The sequence below is a fragment of the Arachis hypogaea genome, chromosome 2, assembly GCF_003086295.3.
Source record: "Arachis hypogaea cultivar Tifrunner chromosome 2, arahy.Tifrunner.gnm2.J5K5, whole genome shotgun sequence".
NCBI lineage: Eukaryota > Viridiplantae > Streptophyta > Magnoliopsida > Fabales > Fabaceae > Arachis > Arachis hypogaea.
Window position 1 is genome coordinate 5,198,627 of NC_092037.1, and position 7,800 is coordinate 5,206,426.

Here is a 7,800-nt window from a genome sequence, read left to right on the forward strand (position 1 = left end):
ATGCATTATTCATTAAATGCTACTTGTAATATAATTGTAATATTGTAATATAATTATAATAAAGATATTTTTCTAAAATAAATTTAGAAGAGAGAATAGTGCTTTCATTTTGAATAGAAAATGAATTCATGAGAAATTGACACTTCACTTTTATTAGTTGATAATATATTAAATATTAATTTTATATAATTATAATAAAGATATTTTCCTAAATTAGTATAATCATGCATTATTCATTAAATGTTAATTGTAATATAATTATAATAAAGATATTTTTTAAAATAAATTTATAAGAGAAAATAGTAATTTCATTTTAGAGGAAAAATGAATTCATGAGAAATTGACACCTCACTTTTATTAGTTGGAGGAAAAATCTAGTTTTAGTATATTTCTCGTTATTATATATTTTTCTCTAATCATATATCCACTGTTTTCTTTTCTTCGTTTCAGCATTTTGAATCTGGGTTTAACTTGTCGTAGTTCTCACTTCTCAGTTATTCTATTAGATGTAGTTGATAACTATTGAAATTCTTTGATTAATATAGGAGAAAAATATATTATTATATGATAGAATTAATATGAGTATATTTTGTTATTAAATACACAAAGTTAATGTAAAATAAAATTACACATAAAAAAGCAAAAAAAATAAAATTAAAATAGCAAAAACGATAAAAAGATTATTTTTACAATTTTGTTTTGTCATTCTTATGTATAGAAGATTAGAAAATAATAAATTTTTGACTAAATTAATTTTGTATTTGTTGTATTCAAATTAAATAAGTAATAAGTTATATTATTTTAATTTATTCTTTAAATTTATATATCATAAAAATCAAATCAGTATAGATAATTTTAAATTGTGTGAAACTTAAATATCTAATCAAATCAATTAGTTGATATAATTAATAATGCATCATAATGAATTGTATTTAATGAGTTAAACAAAATAAATTAAGAAACACTATCAGAAACATACTACGTTGACTCTATCATTAAATGTAAAAAATTGAATTTTAATTTTAGGGGTGGCAAAGCGGGCCGGCCCGCCCCAACCCGCCCCGCCGCGCCAAGGCCCGCCACATAAACGGGGCGGACCGGCCCGCCCCACCAACTAAAATAGGTTCAAAATGCTAGTCCGTCCCGCTTTATGGCAGATTGGCGGATTGGCGGGCTAGCTCGCTTGACTCTTTTTTTTTTGGAAAATAAAATTTATTAAAATTAACTAAAAAATCAAATATAAATAAAAAATGTCAAATTGTAATATAATTTTTTATTATTTTTTTATTTTTAACTTCAATAAAATTATTCAAAATAATATTTGTAAATAGAATCATCTTTATTTTAAAAAACAAGTCACATAATTTGAGCATATATACGAAATTGTAAAATAAAATAAATAAAGTTAATAACTAAAAGAAGAATAAAAACAAAAAATGAAAAAAATGTGTTTAAAAATTCTATAATTATTAATTTTATAATAGTAATCACTCTTTTATTTAATAAAAAAATAAAAATAAAAATCTTCGGCCTGGCGGACCGGCCCGCCCCGCCCGCCAAAACCCGCTAATTTGGCTGTGCGGATTTGACGGGTTTTTTTATTTGGCGGGCTCCAAATCCTAACCCGACCCGCCCTTTTTAGCGGGTTTAGCGGATCGGTCCGGCGGGTTCGACCCGTTTTGTCACCCCTAATTGTTATATAATAGAATCAATAATATAATAGACGGCAAGAAAGAGAAAGATAAACATTTTAGATCTTAGGTTGTTTCATTTGGATGTTGTAATGTGGATATCACATTATTTTACTTATTCTATTCTATGGACTTTTTAGCAACTTTATTTCAGTATCAATAAATTTTACTACCTTTATTAATAAATTAAAATCCAAAATAAAATTTAAAAAATATAAAATATAAAATTATTGATTAAAATTTTATTTTATTTTTTGTTATTATAACAGGTACTTTTATTTAATATACCAACACCGTACAAAATTAATCGTAAAAAAAGTATAAAATATAAATAAATATACTAATTAAGAGATAAAATTATATTTGTTATCTCATTTTTACTTTTAGCAGCACAATAGAATATCATGTATTCAACATAATTTAAGATGTAAATTATAATTAATTATACTTTTTATTTTAAAATATTTAAAATTAATCTTAATATAAATAAAAATAATTTAATATATTAAATAAATTAATAGAATAATATAAGTTAACTATTTTTTTTATTAATTTTGTTGTTTTTCTCTTATTACCTTTAAAATTACGACATTTTTTTTAATTTGACCGTGAAATAAAATTAGAGTTGTTGGTCTACACCATTAAAAAAAATACTATACAATTACATTTGTACATATAACATGTTCCTAAATTTTATATACTAAACTTAAGATTCTGTATTTCTTTGTTTATGCCATAAATAAGTATTACTTATAATGATTTGTATTGATTTAAAAGCTTAAAATTTTTTGTAAATATTAACTTTATATTTAATTTTAAAATATAAAAATTTACTATGTTATTTTACTATTAATGTATGTAGTATTACATTATAAAATATAAAAATTAAAATAATTATTATATAGGTCAGATGGATTGAACTAAATATAAAAATATAAAATAGAATTGTATTATTAAATTTTAGTAATTTTAATTAATTAATAATATAAAATAAGATAGAAGTGACTATTTATAATTGAATAGTTTTGGTTGATTAGACTAAAAAAATCAAAAAACACTCTAATAAAAAGCCAAATTAACTTTAATATTAAATTCATTAATACAATTTTAATTTTATATAATAGTTAGATAATAAATTAGTAAAAGCAAATTGAAGGATGACTTTAATTAGTATTTGATAAAATATTCATTTAGAATAATTAAAAAAAAGTAAAAGTATGATATTATTAAAAATAATATATTTTTATGTTTAAAATACATTTAAATAAAATATTTGTAAAATATAAAATTTAGAATAACATAGCTTCATGAATATTAATCATTAACCAATTATGAACTAATATAAAATTATAATATAATTTATTGACAAAAAATAATCAACAATTAATATTAATAAATATAAAAATCATCCAAACATTTTGATTAAAACTATGAGTGATTAATTATCATTTATTAAATTCATAACTAAAACTAAAAATATAATTATTCAGATTTAGATTTTAGAAGAATAAACATATAAGTAACAAATAATCTATTTTATCATACATATTATAAATTAATGAATTAGAAAATAACTGATATAATGAATTATAATTAATTAATTGGTATAAATTATAATAAATTATATGATATTTAAAAAAAATAAAATGAATAAGAAGAAAATAAAAAGAAATAGAAGAGATAAAAGACTACAATAAAATAAATTAAGTGTGAGAGTTTTATTTTTTTTATAAATTTTATATCACATCCGTTTCGATAATAATAAATAAAAATACGTCAACTTGATATCTAAGAGAAAATGATGAGATAAAATCATAACACAGTTCTAAAATAAAAACTTAAATTAAACCATAATATCATTACACAACACAAATTGAAAGTAATTTTACACTATAATATACCACACAAACAGGTAAATAACTTAAACTTAATTACGAAATTTTTTTATTTATGCATACATAATACCACCATGGTCTATAAATGCTTCATGGATAACATATCATATATTGCTCTGAATGATGAGTACGGGAGTTGAAGAGTGTGTGGTGATTTGTGTCCACGATAGTTGACTTCTTGTGACGACGCCTCATAGGAAGAAAAAGAATTGTTGTAAAAGCTACCTAATGAAAGAGTAATTGGTAAATGAACGATATTTTCTTTTAGCATATATGGTCTTTTATAGTAATAAAACAAGTTTAATCACCCGTGCCATGCACGTAATAAGATTGAAATTATAATTTTAAGTTGTTATGTTAAATTTCATTTTAATTATAATAATTTAATTAATAAAAAAATAATTTGTATGCGTTGTTTTTCTTTTTTTAATATAGTGTTAATTGTATTAACTATAAAATAGTTATTTAATCTACTTTTTTCAATAAATCATGCATATATACTTAATATGACCATAAATAATCTAGTAATACTTAAATCTACCAACAAAGTTTTATATATTGGTATACTGTGAAGTAAAAAAATATTAAAATTAGCTCAAAATGAAGAACAAATTGATAGAGAATCCTAATGCAGAAAATTTTGTAATAAACAATAAATAATTTAAACCTATTGAATAACAATTCAATGCTATCCTTTGATACCTGCAAAATATATACATAAAATAACATTGTATCAATGTTTGTATATAAAATTATATGATTAATGTAATTATAAAATTATTTGTCAAGAGAATAAAATTATACGAATTTTTATGATAATTTTAATATTCTCAAACTATTAATGTACAATAAGAATTCATCTATTAGTTCCTAGAATTTCTAAATTTTTTTAAGTGATAGTAATAAATTTTAATAAATAAATAGATTTAGTAAGACATTTTGTTATTACCTTTTTATTATAGGCTCTCAAAAACTTCTCTATATACCACATTCATCGAGCAGTAAATTCCAAGTGTATTAACCCGTGCCATGCACGTGATAAGATTAAAATTATAATTTTAAATTATTTTGTTAAGATTAATTTAAATTATAATAATTTGATTAATAAAAATATAACATGTTATGTATTATTTGTTTTTTATTAAGCTAGTGTTAAATATATTAACTCTAAATAGTTATTAATTGGTTTTAGTAATCTACTTTTTTCAATAAATCAAACATATATACTCAATGTGACCATAAATAACTTAATAATACTTAGACCCACCAACAAATTTTTATATGTTGTTTTACTATCAAATAAGAACATATCAAAATTAGCTCAAAATAAATAATAAATTATTGAGAATTCTAATGCACAAAATTCTCTAATAAACAATGAATAATTTAAATCTACTAAAAAATAACTCAACACTTTTCTTTGATGCCTGCAAAATATATACCTAAAATAATATTATATCAATGTTAGTATACAGTTTTACAATCATCGAGCGTATTTACTATACATGACTCCTTCTTAAAAGTTATTCTATACACGTGTGCAGTCGGAAGGTAAATTACTGGACTTTATTTTATTTTTCTAAATTATTATAATTATGCATTATTCATTAAATACTAATTATAATATTGTAATATAATTATAATAAAGATATTTTTCTAAAATAAATTTAGAAGAGAGAATAGTACTTTCATTTTTGAGGAAAAATAAATTCATGAGGAATTGACACCTCACTTTTATTAGTTAATAATGTATTAAATATTAATTTTATATAATTATAATAAAATATTTCTCTAAATTAGTATAATCATACATTATTCGTTAAATGTTAATTGTAATATAATTATAATAAATATATTTTTTAAAATAAATTTAGAAAAGAAAATAGTGATTTCATTTTAGAGAAAAAATGAATTCATGAGGAATTAACACCTCACTTTTATTAGTTGAAGAAAAAAATCCAATTTTAGTATATTTTGTCATTATTATACATTTTTCTCTAATCATATATCCGCTGTTTTATTTTCTTTGTTTCAGCATTTTGAACCTGGGTTTAACTTCTCGTAGTTCTCACTTCTCAGTCATTCTATTAGATGTAGTTAATAACAATTGAAATTTTTTTATTAATATAGGAGAAAAATATATTATTATATGATAGAATTAATATGAGTATATTTTATTATTAAATAAACAAAGTTAATATAAAATAAAATTATACATAAAAAACAAAGAAAATAAAATTAAAATAGCAAAAGTGATAAAAGATTATTTTTATAATTTTGTTTTGTCATTTTTATGTATAGAAGATTAGAAAATAGTAAATTTTTAACTAAATTAATTTATATTTGTTATATTCAATTTAAATAAGTAATAAATTATCTTATTTTAATTTATTCCTTAAATTTATATATCATAAAAATTAAATCAAATAATTAATATACATAATTTTAAATTGTGTGATACTTAAATATCTATTCAAATTAATTAGTTGATATAATTAATTCATCATAATGAATTGACTTTAATGAGTTAAACAAAATAATACAGAAGCATGCTATGTCGATTCTATCATTAAAGGTAAAAATTCGATTTTTATATGATAGGATAGATAATATAATAGACGGCGAGAAAGAGAAAGATAAGCATTTTAGATCCTAAGTTGTTTCATTTGAATGTTGCAATGTGGGTATCACATTATTTTACTTATTCTATCCTATGGACCCTTTTGTAACTTTATTTCAGTATCAATAGAATTTCACTACCTTTGAGTACTAAATTAAAATTCAAAATGAAACTAAAAAAAAAGTAAAGAGTATAAAATTATTGATTGAAAAACACTCTAAATAATAAAAAGCCAAATTAACTTTAATATTAAATTCATTAATACGATTTTAATTTTATATAATAGTTAGAAAATATATTAGTAAAAGTAAATAGAAGAATAGCTTTAATTAGTATTTGATAAAATATTCATTTAGAATAATTAAAAAATATAAAATTATGATATTATTAAAAATAATACATTTGTATGTTAAAAAAATATATTTAAATAAAATATTTATAAAATATAAAATTTAGAGTAACATAGCTTTATAAACATTAATCATTAATCAATTATGAACTAACATAAAATTATAATATAATTTATTTATGAAAAAATAATTAATAATTAATATTAATAAATATAAAAATTATCCAAACACTTTAATTAAAAGTATGAATGGTTAATTATTATTCATTATTAATAATATTTTATTCATAAAAAAACTGAAAATATAATTTTTCAGATTTAGATTTTAGAAAAATAAACGTATAAGTAACAAATGATCTATTTTATCATGTATATTATAAATTAATGAATTGAACTAACTGATATAATGAATTATAATTAATTAATTGGTATAAATTATAATAAATTATATGATATTTAAAAAAAATAAAATGAATAAAAGAATAAAAAAATAGAAGAATAGAAGACTACAATAAAATAAATTAAATGTAAGTTTTTTTCTTTTTACAAATTTTATATCACATCTGCTTCAATAATAATAAATAAAAATACATCAACTTAATATCTAAGAAAAAAGAATGAGATAAAATTATAACACAATTCTAAAATAAAAGCTTAAATTAAACCATAATATCATTGCACAACACAAATAAAAAGTAATTTCACACTACAATATACCACACAAATAGATAAATGACTTAAGCTTAATTATGAATTTTGTATTTATTTATGCAAACATGATAACACCATGGTCTATAAATGCTTAATGGATAACATATCATATATTGCTCTAAATGATGAGCACGGGAATTGAAGAGTGTGTGCTGATTTGTGTTCATGATAGTTGCCTTCTTGTGATAGCGCCTCATAAGAAGAAAAAGAATTGTTGTAAAAGCTACCCAATAAAAAAGTAATTAGTAAATGAATGAAATTTTTTTCTAGCATATATGGTCTTTTATAATGGTAAAATAAAAATGGAATGAATAAAATTTTGTATTTTTATATTAGAAATAGAATTTGATATTTATCCTAATAAAATTAAATAATTAATTAGTTATATTTAAATAAATAAAATAAATTAAATAAAAATATTTTTAAGAATTAATCAAATCAATTAGTCAAATACAAATAATTAGTATAATTAATTTTATTTGATTTATTGAATTCAAAAAATAAATTAAAAAATAATTTATTGAATTAATTAGT